We start from the raw sequence: 21812 nt of genomic DNA, 5'->3' as shown, positions 1-21812 counted from the left end.
TCCTCCCACTAAGGCTAATTACGCTGTCCTGATGCCAGACCCCAAGCTCTCTCACCCAAGATCTTCTGCCCCTTCTGTGCCTCCTCCAGAACCCCCCACCCCCAGGGCTCAGTCCGTGTTTGATCACTAAAAATCATTAGATTTCAAAGCTGTAGAATCCCATAATTTTTTTATGAGCATATGCTCTCCCCCGCGGCCTTTTCATGTCTGAAAAGGCATGCCAGCAACTCCCCACTACTTCTCCACAGAAACATAGCAGGCCAGCTGACAGGGATTACAAATCTCCAGTGTCTGACAGCTGGTACCAGAAGAGAGTGGGCGCTACTAAAAACAAGAAGCTTGAAGCAAATTGTGAAATTCTGATAAGCTAAAACATAGCAGTAGGAAGGAGCTTTGGAGAACAAAAAGAGCCGGGGAAGAAGGGTTGAATTACCTTCTTCCCCTAAGGGTTGAGGAAGTTGTGCTTCAAAGGCCTTTCTTTAGATGCTTGCCTTTCAGCTCTCTCTAGTGGTCACCAGACACACAGCTTCATGGCTGGGTTTTTTGGTCATATCAATATCAGCAGTGTTTCCTAGGGGCCTGCTGCAGTGTCTGGCACGCTGCAGAGCCCAAGAAACTTAAGGTATGAAAGGAACAGAATGAGATACAAGGATTAAGACACAGAAGGAATTTGTATTATCTTCTCTGCAAAAGAGGATATCTTTTCCTCCTCTGGTTCCGTGTGGCCTGTTACAAAGCAATATTGGCGCCAAAATTAGGTCCTCTCAGGGACAGGAAAAGGGCCACCACACCCCCACCCGGACCGAGGCGCCCCACACCCTCCCCCTTCGCTCCCTGCTTCAGGACTCCCGGGCCCATCGCCCGGAAGAACTACCGCGCCTCAGCGTCGGTTTCCTGCTGAGTCCCAGTCGGATAAAATTAGCCCATTGCTCTCATCTAACAAGTGTCGGAGCCACAGTAAAGCGGGGGAGGGGCGGGACCCAGCCGGATGCTTGCGACCAGGCGCCCTCCCAGCTGCCCACCCGCACCACCTATCGCGCGTGCGCTCGAGCTGCAGCCCCCCGACTGCCCAACTGACCCGCGGGGCGACCCTCGCCCTCCTTTCCTTTCCCACCACACCCACCCCGCGTGTTCCCGCAGTGGCCAGACGCAGGGAGCCCGGGCCGCACGATGCTCAATGACATTGTCCCTGAGCCCCGCGCCCTGGGATCGGCTAGGTGTGCAGGTGGCAGCCCTAGCCGCGTCCTAGTCTCCTGCAAAAACGGGGGGGAGGGGTGCGGGACATTGACTCCGGCTGCTCGGCAGGCCTGGGTCCTCTTCCCAGTCCCAGAGGGATGACAGTCCTTGAGCTGCACCAGGGAGGAGCATCTGCTCCAGCTCCTCCTGAGGGAAGAGAGGCCAAGAGCAGCCTAGCAGTGTCCTAGCTGTGTCCCAGCCCTATGGACACACAGCAGCTGCCACTGGTCCCAGTTCTGCTCCCCCAAGGTGCCCTGCCTCCTCCACCCTGCCCACCACCGCCCTTGCCATCGCCACTAGTCTCTGTGGTGACCACGGTGCCCCACACCCTATGTCTCCAGCTCTCGATGTGGTCCTGGCTGGGTCTTCGGAGAACCCTTTCCAAAGGTTCCCTGCCTCCACAAGGTCCCAGGGGTGATAAATGGACACTGCTAGCAAAGTCCCTGAATGAGTCCTGGCTGAAAACTCAAGGGCATTGAGGGGTCTGGGGCGCTGTAGGCCTGCTGGACCAAGTCTCCTGCCAGGGACAGCCATCGTCCTCCATACATCCCTCACCTTACCTCCAATCCAGAGAGCCCCATGCCTCTCCACTCAGGTCAGCCCAGCGGCCTGCTTCTGCTAAAACTGGAAGACCTAGCCTTCAGTCTCTCCACTGCAGCCTCCTCAACTGTCCCAGAGGGGCCTATGCAAATCTCAGTGCTACAGCATGGCTTCCTATGTGCCGGACCCTAGGTTCAAAACACACACACACACACACACACACACACACACACACACACACACGTGCACACACGCACGCACGCGCGCATGCTCCAGAGCACTGGGGGCCTACCCGATGGCTGGAGCATTTTCACAACTCAGGACAGATCTTCCCTAAATCACACCCAAAAAGTGAGTACCAGCCAGCTGCCCTGAGGGCCCTCTAGGGAGTAAACAGAACTTGCCTGGCTGAGGAACCCTCTTCCAAAGCTAGGACTGAGTCTTGGCAATGGTGGAAAGTCACATGTTGCCCTGAAGATAGCTGTTTTCCCTCTTCTCCTCACCACACACTCCTCTACTAAATCACCTGCTCCCTTCAGCTTCTTGAGCAGCAGAGGAGGCTCCTCAGACAACGTAACTGCCCCACACTTACCAGGGTGTGGGCTTTCCTGAGAGTCCAACTGTTCAGGTTGCTTATGTCTTGGGCAAAGTCAGAGTTGCCTCCCAAATTATTCAGCCTGCTAGTTTGTTAGTGCTCAGACATGTGCTCCCTTGTTCCTTAGCAACTGAACATAGATCCCCCCCCCCCGCCACCCTGTGTGAACATGGAGACTCCCTTTCATGGGAACTAAAGCTCTGTCACCTGTAGACAGGCATTCACAGTTCACACCATCCTCCCATATCACACTAGCTCCTCCACCTACCCTGAGAGGCAGTGGCTCTTGGGGCCCAATTTACAGGTGGAAAAACTGAGGACCAGAAGGGGTAGTGAACGTCAGGTCCTGGATCTCTTGTCTGAAGTTCTTCCACCCCACCTCACAGAACAGAAACAAATCTCCTTACTTCCCAGAAAGCCTACCTCCTGCTTCTTGAGTCAGCACCTGCTTCTCCTCTGCCTGTCCAGTGCCCCTGAGAAGGCTCCAGACCAGTTCAGTATCCTGGCAGGACTACGGAAGCATGAAGGGTGATAAGGGCTAAGCTAGATTCTGTGTCTTGTATGGCTTGGTTTCTCTCATTTGTTCACAGACTTATGAGACCAAAAAAAAAAAAAAAAAAAAAAATGGGAGAAAAATATAAAGTAGCCCACTCTTAGACTCTGAGTAGGTGTACAAGAAATGTCCCTAAAAGGGAACTTCAAGCCTTATACTTTTAAGCTGAGATGGGCACCTGAATGATCCATTCCTGTGGCTGTCCCAGGCGTGGATTGCCTCCCCATGTTCATTTCATTTTCTTTGTTTATAGGAACTTTTTTCCTTCCTCCCATCTTGTGTTAGAGTCCAATATGTTAGGTTCTTGTGGACTTCTAGAATTTTCTTTTGCAGATATATGTATGTTAAGGTACAAGTCACCCACACCTAAGGCTAATTAAAATAGGCCTGCTTATATCTGATGCTGCCTCTGTAGCAATGTTTTCTTGAATCTGACTCTACCTGTCTTCCCTCTCCCTGCCACAGATGGTGTGTGTGTGTGTGTGTGTGTGTGTGTGTGTGTGTGTGTGTGTGTTGATGGTGGAATGAGGACACAGATCTGTTCCAAGGGCATAAGTGAACTGGCTTAAAACACTGATCTAGGCAAACAGATTCTTTCTTCCTTTAATCTAAAATATGAAGCATAAAATGACAATAGCAGGCAAGTGGTAAATTATTACAACTGAAATGCTTCAAGGTATAGTTGGAGCTGAAGAAGTCGTGGTAAATGACATACAGAAAGATTTATGTGGAACAAGTCATTAAAGTAATTAGAGGCAGGGAAGTGGAAGAGGAGAGGGAAGAAGGAGGCATTAAAAGTGCAGCCTCCAGAATGACAGCCGCGAACACCTGCTGTATGTCTGTAGGATCACGTAGAGGCCCAAGTTCTCCCCTACTTGAGTCTTGTTGGGGTCCATTCCTTCTGCAGATTTTTGTTGCTGCTGTCAATTTGTTTGTTTGCTTGCTTGTTTGTTTATTTTGAGGCAGAGTCTCCCTCTAACTCAGGCTGATCTGGAACTCTATAGCCCAGTTTAACCTCAAACTCACCACAATCCTCCTGCCTCAGACTTCCTAGCACTGGAATTACAGATGTGAGCACCCATTGGTCTCCTGCTACAGTTTTCTTCTTGGACTTCTTTCCTATTCCCTGGAATACAGTTTATATACCCAGAGTCTGAAAATAAACTTCACTTTAAGAGATGTGAGCTTCAGTGGGTTTCTTGAAACTAGCTGAATTGAAGTATACTCCTTGCTCTTTCTTCAATTCTGATGTAGTAGAATGAAATATTCTAGCTTGGATAAATAAACCTAATACAAACACAGGCTTCATTTCCAGTAAAACTTATACTGCCCTTTAATAGGTATCATTTGCAAGTGCAGTTGTAGTGTCTCCATGGACATTCTGCCCGGAGATGGAGATCAGGAATGCAGAACTCTGATACACTGCAGAATCGTTCTACAGGGGATTTAGAGTCTTCTGTGGCTATTAGAAAGACACTCGGCCAAATCTTGTTGATACACATATGGGAGGGCAGGGTAGTCACACAGAAATGGTCAGCTGAACCAGGCCATCACTGCCCTTAAAGCTCTTGATTCTACTGGCCATATCACCACATCCTGCCAGTGTGGCTGGTTTTTCTGACCTCCTAGTAAATGAACTGGTTCCTGACTTGATGTTTTGGACTACTCTGGGCTCTCTCTCTAGAGCTTTCTACCTCACCTCTCTTTCATCTCAATGCCTTGCCTCTCCACTTCTCTGAATTTGCATGCCTTGGACTGCCTGTCTTACCTGCCTTCAGTACTCTTCAGTATTTCTTTGTTTTGTCTGCCTTTCCCTGGCTAAAAAGCAAACCCATGTGCCACAAAGTAGTCCACCTCTCATGGAAACTTGAGTTGTGATGAACTAACCTAGAGTTCCTGACCCTGCCCTCTCTGAGCTCCCTGGGATTTTGCAGGGTTTCTAGTAAATATGTCCCTTTCACCAGCTATGTTGAATCTGGATCTCTCTCTCTCTCTCTCTCTCTCTCTCTCTCTCTCTCTCTCTCTCCACTTAATCTATGACAGCTTTCTAATTCATCTTAAATACATATATAAATCATCCACTGCCGTAGAATGGGAATGAATCCGAGCTACTGGCGCTGACTTGTGACTTGGCTCAATCCCCGGGGTGCTGGCAGCAGTAACTAAATGAACAGCAGCTTGTTGGCCAGTGGAAAGAAAGGGCTTGAAGCAGTATAGAGGGCTCTACTGGGCATTGTCTGAACAGAATGCGAAGGATAAATTAAAGGAAGTTGATCCAAAGACACAGGCATGATGGTCACCCAAAAGTGACCACCATCGTTCTTCAGCTATAGTGAAACAGAAGTTTTTGTTTGCTTGTTTTGTTTTGTTGGGGACAGAGTTTAGCTGTGCATTCTAGAATAGCTTTAAAAACACTCTGTAGCCCAGGATTGACTCAAGTGCTGAGATTACAGGCACGCACAGCCACATTGGCCTTAAAAGAGGGAACTTTATAACTCAGGGGTGTCTCATAAACCCCAAAGTTAAGCATAATGCTGGACCCCGGGAATAGACTAGAACATGTTGCGCTTACTGGAGCCCGATGTTGGACGCCAAACTGTTGCAGCCCGTACTGCCCGTTCCGGTCCGAGGGTCAGGGTCTAGCGAGAGAGAGAGTGGGGATAAAGGGGAAGAGACGCGAAGAATGGAGACAAGACAGAGATTCTGATCAAGTCTCTTTTATTGAAGGGAATTCGGAGCTATTTATAGGCTTTTGCCACGTGCCTTGTAGGCGCGTGGATACCACGTGCCTTGCAGGTGTTGATATGACGTAAGCCTTACAGGCGTCTATAGCGTGGACAGCACGTGCACCGCAATGCCTTGCAGGTGTGGATAGCACGTGCGCCTTATAAGCATGTATGGCGTAGATAGCACGTGGACAGCACGTGAACTGCATTGCCTTGCAGGCGTGGCTACCACGTGCACCTTGCAGCTGGGGGCAGTAAACAGCAACACAAAATACGTGGGATATCAGAGTGTGCTTCAGCTGTTGTAGGCTATTGAAAACCAAATCTTTCGTCAGGGTATATGGTTCCAGATGGCTGCAAAGTTGATCTAGCCGCTTTCTGCTAAAGTCGGCTCCCAACAAGAACAGGCAATTGCAATGTTTTCAGAATCTCCGACAGTGGATATCCTCCCTTATTGTCTTTATTGTGTTTGGTTCTTTGCTTCCTTCTCTATGATAAGCTCCTTCCTTTGCCCCTGTGAACACACAGAGAAATCAGCTTCTTCATACTGACAGCACTGTCCTCACTATTGTCTACTGCCTAAGACTCAGCCACAGCACAAAACCTCTCCAAGGAAAATGCTGCTAAAGACAATATATACTTGCCCCCAACCCCCACCCCAAAACAGGATTTCTTTCTGTAGCCCTAGCTCTATAGACCAGGCTGGCCTGGAACTCACAGAGATCTGACTGACTCTGCCTCTTGGGTGCTGGGATTAAAGGTGTATGCCACAATGGTGCGGGGTGGGGTGGGGGGGGTGATATGCTCCTCTTGAGCTAATCAACAGATACCTAGAATAGGAAAAGCAGTTGCAAGTTACATTCACAACATGAATGGTGGTACCCACCTTTAAAGGCAAGATGACCGGGACTTTCAGGCCAACTTGGACAACATAGTGAGTCGAAATCTACACAGGGCAGGTGGCTCTTTCAAAACATTACAAAAACTCTCCTCTTAGAAGAAAAGCAACAGAAAATGGGAGATGGTTTAAGGAGTCCTATGAAGTTGCAGTTGCTCCAACAGGGATTCACCCAATGGCCAAGCAATTTTTCATCAGAACCAGTGGGCATGAATCTTAGGGCAAGTCCCCAAAAGGCCCTCTTTTTTTTTTTTTTTTTTTTCTTTTTTTTTTATTTTTTTTTCTTTTTTCTTTCTTTTTTCTTTTCTTTTTTTTTTTTTTTTTTGGTGGGGGGGGTTCGAGACAGGGTTTCTCTGTATAGCCTTGGCTGTCCTGGAACTCACTCTGTAGACCAGGCTGGCCTCGAACTCAGAAATCCACCTGCCTCTGCCTCCCAAGTGCTGGGATTAAAGGCATGTGCGACCACCGCCCGGCAGGCCCTGTTTTCTTATTGAATGCTCTTAGCTTTCAGTTCCTTAAGAAGGAGAATGAATAGAAGAATAAAGACAAAAGGAAAAAGCAGTGAAATCAAGTGGTTAGCAACCCAGCTAGAGTATTGAATTGAACCAAAATCCGACTAGGCCTATCACATAGTAAACACACAAAAAACAGTTAGCTATTGTTATGGACATGGGAAAAGGCTGAGTGCAGTTAGATTCCAAGTTACAGAGATTGGGTAACCTTCACAAACGATTGCTGGAGACATAAAGGAACTTGGGCAAGGTTCCCACTTTGTAGCAAAATATGTGTCCCTAGGAACCAAGACTCAAGTCAGCCACACACAACACTCTTCTCCTATGGCACAAGAAACTAACACGTTCTTGGGTTTGGGCCCTACTTTTTCAAGATTCTGTGTAACCTTTCCTTTTGTTATGACAACACAACACTTACGTCATCCTTATTACAGCTGAACTGAGATAGTTCCCCCTGCACCCAATGAAATGATGAATCCCGTTCCAGTTGTTTCTACTTCAGAACTTCCCTGGCTGAACTCAGAAGGATCCTGTTATCTCTGTGCTGAGAGGACATGCAGTCTTCACAGAACTTGAGGGAAATGCTCGAGGAACATTACTATTTTTTAAGGATGTAGTCATTTTTTATTTTATGTGTTTGGCTGTTTTGCCTGCATGTGTGTATGTGTGCCTGATGCTCATGGAGGCCAGAAGATGTCACGTCCCCTGGAACTAGAGTTACAGATGGTTGTGAGGCACCATGTGGGTGCTTTGCACTCTGCAAGAGTGGTGAGTGTGCTTAACCACAGAGTCATTTCTCCAGCCTTTCAAGTAACACTATTAGAACACACATTACAAATTGGCTGCTTTTTTTTCATAACCCCCATTACCTCTTGATTATTTTCCTTTTGAGGTTTTGAGACAGGTTCTCACTGTACATCCCTGACTGGTCGGAAACTCATTGTGTGATCTAGGCTGGCCTTGAACTTGCAGAAATCCTCCTATCTCAACCTCAGAGTGTTTTGGATGGTGGGCATGAGCTATAGCACACAGCTCCTACTTATTCTTAATGATTTGAACTTAGGAACTGCTTCCTTAACTTGTTCCTAAATGTACCATTTGGGGGGCTCTGACTTCCTCTAGGGATATAGTCATATTATACATATCAACATCAGTACATACATGTGTGTGAGAAATAAACAAGTAAATAATGGGGGAGAATCTGCCTGCCATTCCCCTAAGCCTCTGTCCCACAGTGAGTGACAGTAGGATGACCTGAAGCTGCTGCTCACATAGGTGATGCCAGCTGCCTAGTGCTTGTCAGCCTGCACATGCTTCTAATTTTTGAGTACATGTATTTTTCATGTAATGGGCATGGTAAATTAAGCCAGTTGTTTAATCCGCTACTCAGTTGAAGAAATGAGATCCTTCTCAGCACTTGCCTTATCATTAAGTATTACCTAGATTTTCAAAGTGGAGCTTTTGAAAATGACCCTTGATGGGTGGTGGTGGTGGTGCATGCCTTTAATCACACAGGGTCTCTCTGTGTAGCCCTGGCTGTCCTGGAACTCACTCTACAGACCAGGCTGGCCTCAAACTCACAGAGATCCGCCTTCCTCTGCCTCCCCAGTGCTGGGATTAAAGGTGTGCACCACTCCTGCCCAGCTCCCACACACTCTTAATGGCTAATTATTCTTGTTAAGTTGAAGTATGTCAACCCAGGACATGGTTTTTGTTTTTAAAAGCTTATCCTGATTTAGGCCAGCCTGGTCTACAGTGTGAGTTCCAGAACAGTCGTGGCTACACAGAGAAATTCTGCCTCCAAAAATACAAAACAAAACAAAAACTCACCCTAAGAAAAGCTTGAGGCTATGCAGGGATCTCAAACAACCAATGTAATCACCAGCCAGCTAATAAAGGCTTTCAACTGGCTTAAACCCATGTCAGACCCATGTCCAAGCAGTCTTCTCTGGTGAAAACCTCATAATACCAGAATGCATTTCACCATACTCTGCTGACCAGGCACTCGAAGGCTGTCTTCCCTGTGAGCAAATGGGTCTAGGGTTTACTCTTACTCCCAGCAGACCTTCACATCACCAATGCACTGCTAGTTTCACAGGCATGCAGAATGCAAGCGTTAGAGAGTTCCAGAGGTTTCCACCTCAAGTTTGAAAGAAATACTGAGAGACCAAGCAGTGTGTAGCAAGAGCAGAATCCCTAGGGCAGTTCTTGAGAGAACAGTGTATGCAGCTATGAGTGAAACTGAAGATGAAGTAGAGCCTCCAGGACATTTGAAGGTGCCAGGAAGTGGAGTGGCTGCCAAGGGAAGCCACAGACAGCGATCATAGCCAGTCCAGAAGAAAGTCCATATAAGCTGCTATTGGCCATAGGGGCAGGACTGCCAAGCTCTGTGGAGCTCATATCATGCCAATGTGCTCCTAGATGTGGGACATAAAGCTTAGGACTCTGCTGGGCTTTGGGCTCTGGGCTTATTTTGCTCCTTCTTTTTTATGCTTCTGCTCCTTTTTTTTTTTTCAAGCATACTTAATTCACTTTATTTCCCTTATATTAAAAACCTTTATAAGAGCTAACCACAGTGGTGCATACCTTTAGTCCCAGCACTTGGGAGGCAGAGGAAGGTGGATTTCTGAGTTTGAGGCCAGCCTGGTCTACATAGTTAGCTCCACCAGGACAGCTAGAGCTAGAGAACAAATAAAACAATAATAACAATAACAAAGCAAAAACCAAACAAACAAAACCTTTAGTGGTAGTCAGAGCTGGAGCCTGGGTTCCCTGAACGGACTCTTTGATGTGGGGTTTCATAAGACAATGGATTCCTGATAAGGATATTTTATGAACCAATTTTCCTTCCAGACGCCGGGAGTCAGGTAGCTGTAGGTCTTAGAGATGGCGTCAAAGATGGCTTTGACAAAGTTTCTCAGGGTGGTACTGTGGCCCCTGGCTGATGTGTAGCAGTCATCAATACCAGCCATCAGCAGCAGCTTCTTGGGCACAGGAGCAGAGATAATGTCAGTGCCTCTGGGGGCAGGGATGAGATGTACCAGCACAGAGCCACAGAGGCCTGTATCTTGCATGGAACAGTTCGGGGCTTGACAATCTTGTTCCCCCAGCAGCCTCTTCCCACAGGGATGATGGAGAGCTTGGCCAAGATGATGGACCCTCAGATGGCAGTGGCTACCACCTTAGAGCATCTAACACCAAGACCAAATGAGCATTGTAGTCCCAGGGCACTGGCCAGTCAAGTTTGCTACTTCATTGGCATGATCTTTAGAATCATATTCTTTAGGGATACTCCCAGGAAAAAGTCAATAATCTCAGATTTCTTAATGAGCAGGGACAACAGGTAGATCTCCAGGGACTTGCTCTTTTTGTCCTTGACCAGGTGGCACAGCTTGATGATGAGGATCCATTTCTTGCCTTCAGATTTACCTCTAGGCTAGTGGCCTCTAGCATGACAGAGGTACCTAAGACTGCAGCTAAATCCATTGGAAATATTTTTTTCTTTCAAATAGTATAGGGGCTCACAGCTAAGGGTTTGATTTGCATTTCAGAGGAACTTTGGACTTGAACTTCTGAACAGAGTTAGAGTTGTGAGTTGTGAAACTTTGAGCAATTTTGGAAATGGTCTAAATCCATCTTGTCTTATGAGATGAATGGACATCAGTCTTGGAGGGTCCAGGAGTGGCTCTGATATAATCAATGGGATAATCCAATAATGGAGTCATAATTTGATGGCATTATTAGAAGGTGACAGAACATTTAGGAAGAGAGGCTTAAATAGAGGAAGTGGGTTACTGAAAGCATGTCCTTGAGGAATGTATATTGTCCTTTTCTGTCTCCTTTCTGGCCACCATGAGATAGGCAGCTGTGCTCCACACATGTGCCTCTACTCTGAAGCTATGCCTTGCTTTGGACCCAAAAGTACCAGAACCAGCCAACCATGGACTTCTACAACCTTAAGCCAAATGAACCTGTCCTCCTATTAAAGTGTTTGTCTTAAGTGTTGGTCATACTGACAGTGATTACCACAGAGTCTTTGTCAGACCCCTGCAGGTGAGTCACAGTGCAGAGCCTTAGGACTTCAGAACTTCCACCAGCTATGGATAACTACTTTCTTCTTGATAAGCAGCTCCCCCCACAGAAGTGATGATTGAAGCCAGGGCCTTGCATATGAGCAGCAAAACACTGGAGCTGTATCCCCAGCCCTCTTTTTACTTTTTATTTGAGTTACGGTCTCACCAAGTTTCCTAGGCTTGCTTTGTACTTGCTCTGGCAACAGGAAGGCCTTGAACTTTTAGTCCTCCTGATTCTGATTCTTATGTAGCTCGAATTAAAAGTCCATGCTGAGTCTGGCTCATAAACAGCTTTATCATTTTTTTGGTTGGGTTTTTTTGGTTGGTTGGTTGGTTGGTTGGTTAGTTGGTTGGTTTTGGTCAGTCTCAAACCAGCCTAGCCTAAAACTCTTTATGAAGCCCAGGCTAGCCTTGAACAAGCAACAGTTTTTTCAGCCACCCAACTCAGAGACATCTGCCTCCCAAATGCTTGGGATTACAGGTATAAATCAGTATGATCAGCAGTGAACTGGTTTTTAAAAAGTTATTTATTTCTTACTAGAGACTCTAACACTGAGCCATGGATCACCAAGGTGACCTGTAACATAAGTTGCATGAACTTGAGAAAGCCCGAACTTGGAACTTTCCATTGGGCCTTAGGGATGGTCCCTGAGTTCCCCTCCCTGCCCAGCCAATTAATGTAAAGGTTGCCAGGGCCACTAATCATCACATGCCTAGTTGCTGTTGCTATAATCTGCCCTCAAAAACTGTATAAAAAACTTATGAAAGAAAGAAAGAAAGGGGGTTGCCTCTCCTCTGGGTGCAAGATGACCCCTCTTGCTTTTCCATCAAACTTCATTCTTGAGTCTCATTTGGGGGTCTCCTGGTAGCTAAGGCTCACTTTGAGTCTTACATTTGGTGCATTAGCAGGGAAGCAATGAGACAATGACAAAATGAGAGAAACAGTGGTCAGAGGAGCAGCTCGGGCCTAAAGAGCCAGGTACCACAAAAAAAAAAAAAAAAAAAAAAAAAAAAAAAAAAAAAAAAAAAAAAAAAAAAAAAAAGGAAAGAAAAGAAAAGAAAAGAAAGAAAAGAAAGAGTCAGGTAGGACCACTTACTGCAACTTGGAGTGTCTGGCTTTTGATGTTGGATGGCCACTGGAGATGGACCTTTTATCTCCCCAGTGTGTCAGTACTACAGAATAAAGTGTTTCAAAAGTCTTCCTTCCCTCTTTCCCCTGCTAAGCAGGAATGGCTACAAGGTGACAAGGAACAAGAGGACTCCAGCCCAGCAGCCAGTTCTATCCTTCTCGGTGGCATCAGTTTTGAGGTTGGAGAGATGGCTTAGAGGTTAAGAGCACTGACCTCTCTTCTGAGTTCTGAGTTCTTGGACTTGAACTCAGGAAGAGTTCAATTTCCAGCAATCACTTGATGATCCCCCTTTTTTCTCAGGACAAGCTCAGTGTTTTACGACTCACACAGACTTATGCCCCTTTCCTTTCCCACTTTGCCAAGTGCAGGCACACTGGCATCCAGGGTCCCTAGAAGGTCTAAGGCTAGGACTTCCTGCATCCCTAACCAGGCTTTCCCTGAGTTGGGAGATGAGTTCCCAGAGAGCAGGGCTCCAACCCTGGACAGACTAAATAGGATAGGCCTCAAGTGGGCAGATGTATCCCTTACCAGAGCTTGCAAGAGACTCCTGGTCACTCATTTTGTTCAGTAAAATGGCTATCTTTCTTGCCAGAAGAAGTGCTCGCTCCCTGTCTGAACAGATGTGGTCTCTGAGTTGTGAAGAGAGGGTCTTCACTGACACTATCCTGCTACACTCAGCACACTGAGAAGCAACAACCACTCCCTCCCTCATATGAACCTTAGGGCACTCAGTGCAGATACCTACCCAAAGCTTTTACAGGTTCTCTTCTTCACAGACAGAGGCCAAGAAACTGTCTTCTGGTCCCACAGGGAACCCACACAGATTGGGACATCAATGTGGTGGAAGGCAGATAGCCTCTCCAGATTTACCACCAAGCTCTTTCAGCAGGTCTCAACAATAATTCAGCCAAGGTTTAGATAAGACAGGAAATTGATAAAAGTCCAGTGGCATTTCTTGAACAGGTTATAGACTATATGTGTAAGGCTCTACACACATAGACCCTGAGAAAACAGAGAATTCTAGCACGATGGCCCTGGCTTTCATCAGTTAGTGCCAGACATTAAGAAGAAGTTACAGATTCAAAAAAGATTAAGAGAAAAGTCATTGAGGGATCTAGTGAAAGTTGCAGAGACAGTGCAGAAGAGTGCAGATTAAGACAGGACAGACATTGAATGGAGATTTGGTTAGAGTCTTTCTAGCCAACAAAGCCTCGGATCCAGCAGAAAAGAAACGCCAAGCCTCAACAGATTGCTGGAAGAGGAGTAACTAAAGGAGTCTTGACCCAAACTCTAGGACCGTGGAAACTGCCAGAGGCTTATTTATCAAAGAAACTGGACCCAGTGGCAGCAGGATGACCACCTTGCCTGAGTATTATTGTAGCCAAACACTGTTGGTTAAAGATACAGATAAGTTAACTTTGAGACAGAATTTGAATGTGACTAACCCCCATGCAATTAAAGGGGTAGTTGAGCAGCCTTATGATTGATGGCTCCGTAACATCTACATGATCCATTATCAGACTTTAACTAATCAACTCTGGCTGAATTATTTTCTAGCCACCTGTTTCCCTGAACCCTGCAACTCTCCTACCTGATCCTGACTTAGATTATCTACTCCATCAGTGTGACGAGATTTTGGCCCGGGTACACAGTGCCAAACTTGACTTGAGGGACTCTCCTCTGTCAGAGACAGAGCAGACCTGGTTTACGGACAGAAGTAGCTTCATCCATGAGGATCAGAGGAGAGCAGGGGTGGCAGTGACTGAAGAAATGGAGGTAATCTGGACTCAGTCTCTTCCTCCAGGCACTTCAGCTCAAAGAGCCAAGCTAATAGCATTAACACAGGCCCTCATCATGGGGAAAAGACTGGCTGTTAACATCTCTAGAGACAGCAAGTATACATTTACAACTGTTCATGGGCATGGAGCCATTTACCAGGAACGAGGGCTCATAACAGCAGAAGGAAGAACTGTCAAAAATAAAGATAAAATTCTACAGGGCACCAAAAGGAACCAATGGCTAGAGCTAACAACCTGGCTGCTAAGGAGGTAGCCTTAAAGGGAGCAGCCATCTCTAGATTAGCCACTGTCCTACCTGAACCACCCAGAGTAACTGATATATACAGAAGAAGAAATTAAATGGGCTGGTGGTGATCAACTAAATGTAAGCTAATATTACCCACCTCTTTAGCAAGAACTGTTCTCAGGAAGATCCACAGAGTCACTCACATGGGAATGAAAGGGATGACAGACACAGTGAGACAATCTAAGGATATACAGAGCACTCTTGAGGATATAGTGACAAAGTTTAAACCTTGCCAGCTGACCAATACTCCCAGCAACCCCAAAACATCCAAATTCCTGACTTCGAGGTAAGAGACTGGGAAAATTGATTTTACAGAGATCAAGCAGGGAAGATATGGCTATAAGTATCTGCTGGTATTTGTGGACATTTTCTCTGGATGGGCAGGAGCATTTCCAATAAAGACCAAGACTGTGAAGGTAGTAGCTAACAAGTTGCTGAATTCCCTCAGGTATAGAATTCCCTCATATGATAGGGTCAGACAGTGGACCAGCATTTCTGTCCAAGGTAAGTCAGGATGTAGCAAAATTCACTGAGGCAGATTGGAAATTATATTGTGCATGTCGACCCCAAAGTTCAGGGCAGGAAAAAAGAATAATTAAGACATTAAAAGAGACCTTAACCAAATTAGCCTTAGAGATTGGTGGGCACTGGACAAATATTTGGGTGATTCTCCTGTCTGCACCTCCCATCCTCCCATCTCACCATAGGAGAGTGCCCTCACCGCATCTGGTTTTTGCTTCCTGTGTGGATAGTTTATTAGAAAAAAGAAAGAAGGAAGGAAGGAAGGAAAGAAAGAAAGAAAGAAAGAAAGAGCAAAAAACACCCACCCTTGCCAGCACATTTTCTTTTGTATTCGTCATTTTCCATAATAGTAGAACTCATTAAAAATATCAGGAAAATATGCTATCTTTACAGCCCCGTTGTACTGTTTGGTCTTGTGTGTCAACTTGACACAAGTTAGAGTCAGAGAGGAAGGAGCCTCAGTTGAGAAAATGCCTCCATGAGTCCAGCTGTAAGGTATTTTCTAAATTAATGATCAACAAGGGAGGGCTCAGTCCATGTGGGTGTTGCCATTCCTAGGCTGATGGTCCTGGGTTCTATCAGAAAGCAGGCTGAGCAAGCCAAGGGCCAGTAAGCAGCACCCATCCATGGCTTCTGCATCAGCTCTTGACTCCAGGTTTCTGCCCTGTGTGAGTTCCTGTCCTGAGTAAGTCAAATAAACCCGTTCCTTCCCAATTCGTCTTTTAGTCATGGTGTTTTGTCACAGTCACCCTCACTAAGACACCCACCCATATACAGAGATAGGGATGAATCAGTCAAGGAGAAAAAAAAACAATAGAAGAATGCATTTTGGTTACAGCAATACTGGGTTACAGCATCAATTTGCTACAGTGCAGTGGTCATAAGGAAGTTCACCATAGGGTATTCTGAACCAAAGTCCCAAGTAAAACCGCTTGTTGATTGCACACTAGAAGGGCCAATGAGAAGCAGCATGCTGGACACTGAGTGACACTGTGAGGCTTTTCCAACAGCATCTATAAAGGAGAATACTTGGCTCATGGATGACTCTAAGCCTTCACTTCATGTCTTGGTCTTTTTCTCATTTATCAGGACAGAGCCAATCCCCAGTTTTTTTTCATTTCTTCCATTGAGTCTTTATTTTGGTGCATCTTCAAATGGATGTCACAGTGCTCCACAAATTTGCCACTGAGGTACCCCTTTGGGATGGTAATCCAGTCTTTAATGCCTTGCTGCACCACAGGTAACCCAGCACACTATAGGCCACATAAATGCCCACACTGTGCAGCAAGAGGCTCTCCATTACTATGTTGCTAACCAGGACTCAGGTCTCCTTAAGGAATGCCAACCACCCCCTTGTCCTTCTTCACTAACACAAAGCCTGGCACTCAAATCCTGAGCTCTCCACAGCAGGGTCACCTCAGGTCATCAGGCCTGCCAGGCTAGTCTTTACCTGCTTGCTGAGTCATCTCCCCAGCACTTGTAGCTACAGACTTCCTCTTGGGTTGCTTTCCTTGAGTCCTGTAGATTTTCTTTTGTTGTGTTTTCATTTCCATTCCATTCTAGGAGTTTTAAATTTTCCTTCTTGACTTCTTCGTTGACCCATTCCTCACTGAACTAATAGCCCTGACCCGTGCCTTCCAGCTGGCACAGGGACTTTAAATTTGTGTGTCTGTAATTTCTCTTGCTGTTCATTTCTCGTTTTATTTCACTATGGTTTGTATGGTATGATGCCATGCAAAAATTTATTTCAATTGCTCTATAGTTATTAAAACTTGTTTTGTGTCCTATATTATATGAGTATTTATTTATTTATTTACTTACTTATTGAGATAAGGTGTCACTATGTAGCCCTGGCTGGCCTGAAACTTGCAACATAGACCAAGCTAGCCTTGAGCTCAGAGAGAACTGCCTGCCTCTGCTAACCAAATGCTGAAATTAAAGGTAAACAATTGCCACACCCAATCTATTTTAGAAAGAGCTCCATGGGCTACTGAGAAGAATGTATATTCAGCCATGTTTGGATGAAATGTTCTATAGAAATCTGTTAGGTCCATTTAGCCTCAGATGTCATTTAAATGGATATTCCTGTTTATTTTTCTGTCTGGATGTGTATAAAGAACTGAAGTCGCTGGGCGGTGGTGGTGCCTGCCTTTAATCCCAGCACTTGAGAGGCAGAGGCAGGCGGATTTCTGAGTTTGAGGCCAGCCTGGTCTACAGAGTGAGTTCCAGGACAGCCAGGGATATACAGAGAAACCCTGTCTCGAAAAACAAAAAAAAAAAAAAAAAAAAAAAAACCTGAAGGGGATGGCAACCACATAGAAAGACCAACAGTGTCAGCTAACCTGGAATCCTGGGAGCTCCCAGAGACTGAGCCAGCAACCAAAGAGCATACATGGTCTGAGGCCCTGGCATGTATATAGCCTTGTCTGGCCTCAGTGGGAGAGGATGTGCCTAATCCTGTAGACTTGATGCCCCAGAGTGGGGGGATGCTGGAGGCACCCTCTCAGAGGCAAAGGGGAGGGGAAGATGGGGAGGAACTCTGTGAGGGAGGACTGGGAGGGGGCAACATTTGGGAGGTAAATTAATTTTTTAAAGGAAAAATAAGAACTGAAATCACGCTGGGCATGATGGCGCTCGGGAGGCAGAGGCAGATAGATCTCTGTGAATTAGAGGCCAGCCTGGTCCACAGAGCTATTTCCGGGACCGCCAGCACTACAAAGAGAAATCCTGTCTCCTGTCTCAAGCCCCCACATACACAAAAAAGAGAGAGAGCTGAAGTCACCTATTGTTACTGCATTAAGGTTACTTTGTATTTATTTGTCTCGTGTTGTTTATGAGATTGGGTGAATCTGTGTTTGGTGGGTATATATTTTAAATTGTCATGGCCTATTGATAAATTGTTCCCTCAATCAATAAACATGACTTTCATCTTATAACTAGTTTTGTTTTGATATTAGAACAGTGGCACGTGCTTGTTTCCTTCTTCCATTTATTGACCCTAAGGTTGCATCTGTCTTTGATGGTGAAATGCATTTCTTAGAGGCAAGAGATGGATCTTGTTTCAGTTTCATTTTATGTGTAAGGGTGTGTTGCTTACATGTATGTCTGTAGCACCATATGTGTGCCTGGTGCACAATTTGGTCAGAAGGCATCAGACCCTCTGCAACTGGAGATAGAGATGATTGTCAGCTTCCATGTGGATGTTGGATATTGAACCCTGTACTCTCTCCAGCCCCAGAATCTTATATTTGTTTATTTGTTTGTTTGCTTGTTTTTATCTTTTTCTTTTTTCTTTTTGTTGTTTTGCATTGTTTTGGTTTGGTTTGGTTTGGTTTGGTTTGGTTTGGTTTGGTTGAGACAGGCTTTCTCTATACAGCTCTGGTTGTCCTGAAACTGGCTTTGTAGACCAGGCAAACTCAGAGATCTGCCTGTGTTGCTTTGTGAGTGCTAAGATTAAAGGGATGTACTCATCCTTATGTTTTCTTCCTTCCTTCCTTCTTTCTTTCTTTCTTTCTGTTTTGTTGTTTTATTTTGTTTTGTTTGAGACAGGTTTCTCTGTGTAGCCTGGCTGTTCTGGAACTCACTTTGTAGGTGAGGCTGGCGTCAAATTCACAGAGACCTGTATGCCTCTGCCTCTGCCACTGCCTCTGCTCCTTAGTGTTGGGATTAGAAGCAAGCACACCGCTGCCCAGCTACTCTTATTTTTTCAACTGAAGTAGTTACAATTTTCAAGTGAATTGATTTGCAGTAGCAGAATTGAAATGCCATTTTTCTCTGCTGGACTGTTGTTAGGGCACCAGGTTCAGTGTCTAATACTCCCTTAATATAAAATAGTGGCCCCCAAGAGTAGTCACTATAAAAGAATAGGCCTAATATGAATTTACAATAATTGCAAAAACAAAGTTGTAACAAAGGGTGTGGTGGGACACACCTTCAATCCCAGGACTCAGAGAAGTATCCAGATGGAGTCTGCTTTATTACTGATTGTAGTCTGAACTCTGACAGCATCCCTTAGGATCTCAGAGCCCTCTCACACCCCTGTATGCTCCTTTGTGAAGTCTCTTCACAGATGTTCCTCCCATCAATGGCTTGGGTCACAGATTCAGGTCACATCTGTTGGCAGTCCTTCAGGAGTCTTGTGAATGTTGTCACCACCTTTGAAGGTGCTTATTGACAACAGCCACTCCATCTGTATCTGGGTTCCCATGAAGACTCTGACTCTGATCAAGTTTCTGCCTCCCTAAATACTGTTTGGATTCAGAATTTCTTCCCCAGCAGTGGAGTGGAATTCTGCTGGCCCCGTGTCTGCATGGCATGGGCTCATGACATTTGCTCTAAGTTTCCAGAGTGAGGTTCACTGAGGATCTGAGGCCGCCAAGCCACTGACTTAGAAAGGGTCTTTGTAAAATGGCATCCTGTGGCTGCTTTAGTCAAGTGCCAAGAAAAGAAAATTCCTCTGAGTCTCTCCATCCTCAGCTGCAGCTCTGTACACCTTTTGTCTCCCCTTTTTATTTATCTTTAAAATGTCTGTTACTGAGAATCCAGGGCTGATTTTCCGAATATCTCTCTCTCTCTTTCTCTCTCTCTTGGTAAACTTCCCTAGACCACACCAATCCCCTGCTGACAGCTCTCCTTTTTTTAGATGGGTTTACTTTTGTAAGTAACCAGGTCTCCTTGAAGCTTTCCATATATTTTCTTCTTCATTCTGCACTTTTGCCAGCTTAACCATGATATGATGAGGAGAGGTTCTTTTGTGGCTATGACTGTGCAGGTACAGAAGGATGTCCATGCCCTTTCCAAAGTTTGGAAAGTTCCCTGCTATTATTTCACAAAAAAAAAAAAAAAAAAGGGTTTCTCCATAGCTTTAGTTTTTTCAGCATGTCCCATGGATCAGATATGTTCTGTTCATAATTTTTTTTCTTGAAGTGTCTGAATGTGTTTTCAAGCCCTGATATTCTTTCTTTTGCTTATCTAGCTTCTCTTTGTTGAGAAAAAATTTTAATACAAATTCAATTCACTTGTTTGTTATTGTTCTGTTTAAGTCCCCTCCACCCCCATTATTTCCAAAATTTGGGGAAATTTCTGCCATTATCTTATTTCCTAGAACAAGACTGAACATTCTTTACCAGCATATGGTCAGTTTATAGTCCCTTCTTTTGTCCATTATGTAGATAATGGTTTTCTGGACATGCTTGTGGCATATGTTCGCTCATATCTGTACATTGACAGATTGAGTTCCATTTAAAAAATTATTTGTGGTCTAACTTTGTTTCTAACTTTCCTTCCATAGAGTCTAAGCAAGCCTCATGACGCTTTTCAAACCTCTGATCGTTGCTACTCTTTCTTCACTAGATGGCAATCTAAACTCAAGTTTGCTGTGAGTGAACGTCCAAGGCAAACCCAGAAGTCTGGTCAAAGATTATGCCTCACTCTGCTGAGTCAGAATTCAACCTCTAGGCAATCTCTTGCACCTAATTACTTGTCCTTCCTCGGAAAGAACAATAACTCTCTTTATGCTGCACTACCTGGTGTTGAGGAAGAAATGAAGAAGTCCCAGAAAGAATTTGGTGGATTATATGAAAAGCTACAGCCAGGCTGGAGAGATGGCTCAGTGGCTAAGAGCGCTTGTTCAATTCTTGGTGCTTACACAATAGCTCACACCCATCTCTAACCCCAGTTAAAGTGCATTCAATGCCCTGTTACAGTTTCTGTGGGCACCAGGCACACATGTGTATAAACACATATCCAGGTTTAAAAAAAATACACAAAAAATTAATGAGACCTGCCCCCATCAAAAACAAAAACAAAAAAAAACAAAAAACAAGGTCATAATGCCCCTTAGTCACAAAACATTATAGCCAGATGTGATGACACACACCTTTAATACCAGCATTTGGGAAGCAGAGGCAGCTGGATCTCTGAGTTTGAGGCCAGGCTGCCAGCCTGGTCTACATAAGGGAGTTTAGAATAGCCAGGGCTCTGTTACAGAGAAACCATGTCTCAAAAAACAAAACAAAACAAAACAAAAGCAGGGAAACAAGAACAAAGCCTCTGCCTCCTGCTAAGTTGTTTGTGGCCTTATAATTCTCAAGTTGGCTAGTGATGTTATGGAGCAAGTCCATCACACCAGGGCTAAGAAACATTTCCTGACAACAGGGTAAGAGCAAAGTCCTGTATTTACTCCTCCCCCAACTCTTGCTAACCAGTAGAGAGAGTTGTTTGTGTGTTATGGGAGTTGGGGTGGAGAGTGTAGGAGGAGGATAGTTTTTTGGGTTTGTTTTTTTGTTTTTTTGTTTTTTTGTTTTTGTTTGTTTTTGTTTTTTTGGCTGTCAGACTGACAATGAAGTGGATATCACCTAAAACTTACATCCACAAAGACCAGTACAGCCTTGAGACAGACGCCTGGGTATGCTACAGCCAGTAATGGTATAAGTCTTGAAATTTATCCTGTTGGGGTTTCAGGGTCTGCTAGGAGTATGGCAGTAGAGACCCCATTATTGGCCACAAGTCTGGAGTCAGAGACCATGAGATTCTGCCCTGTACTAGTCATTGCCACAGTGAGCCCATAGATTTTCTTTCCACCTCCCACAACCCGTTGGTTCTCAATCCTGAACTACTTGTACTTTGTGAAGGGAAGTCCTAGTTGGTGCAATTGTGTCATTCCTACTGAAAGAAAGATGAAAGAAAATCCGGCCGCCGTGCAGAATAGACCACTCCAGACCACACGGTTCCAAAGGGGGGGGGTTATTCAGGAGATGGGGCAAAGGTGGGGAGAGGAAGGTGGAAGAGATAAGAGGTTAAAGAGGGCTCGAGTCCGGGGTTCTGCCTGTTTTATATGGGCGGTGACGTAGTATCTCCCAGGTAAAGATGAGGTAGCCAGGTGATTTCTGGGAGTATGCGCCTGTAGCCTCAGCAACAATGTGGGAGTCACCTAAAAGTGAC

The 21812-nt window shown here is 45.3% G+C and overlaps 1 pseudogene; it reads right to left on the bottom strand.

The window, feature by feature from the left end:
- Positions 1 to 1031: 1031 nt before the first annotated feature.
- Positions 1032 to 12683, bottom strand: LOC117694977 (small ribosomal subunit protein uS5 pseudogene; annotated as a pseudogene).
- Between the last annotated feature and the right edge of the window lie 9129 nt (positions 12684 to 21812).

Source organism: Arvicanthis niloticus, chromosome X, assembly GCF_011762505.2.
Source record: "Arvicanthis niloticus isolate mArvNil1 chromosome X, mArvNil1.pat.X, whole genome shotgun sequence".
NCBI classification, from domain to species: Eukaryota; Metazoa; Chordata; class Mammalia; order Rodentia; family Muridae; genus Arvicanthis; species Arvicanthis niloticus.
Note: the sequence above shows the minus strand (reverse complement) of the source record. Positions and strands in the feature narration are given on the sequence as shown.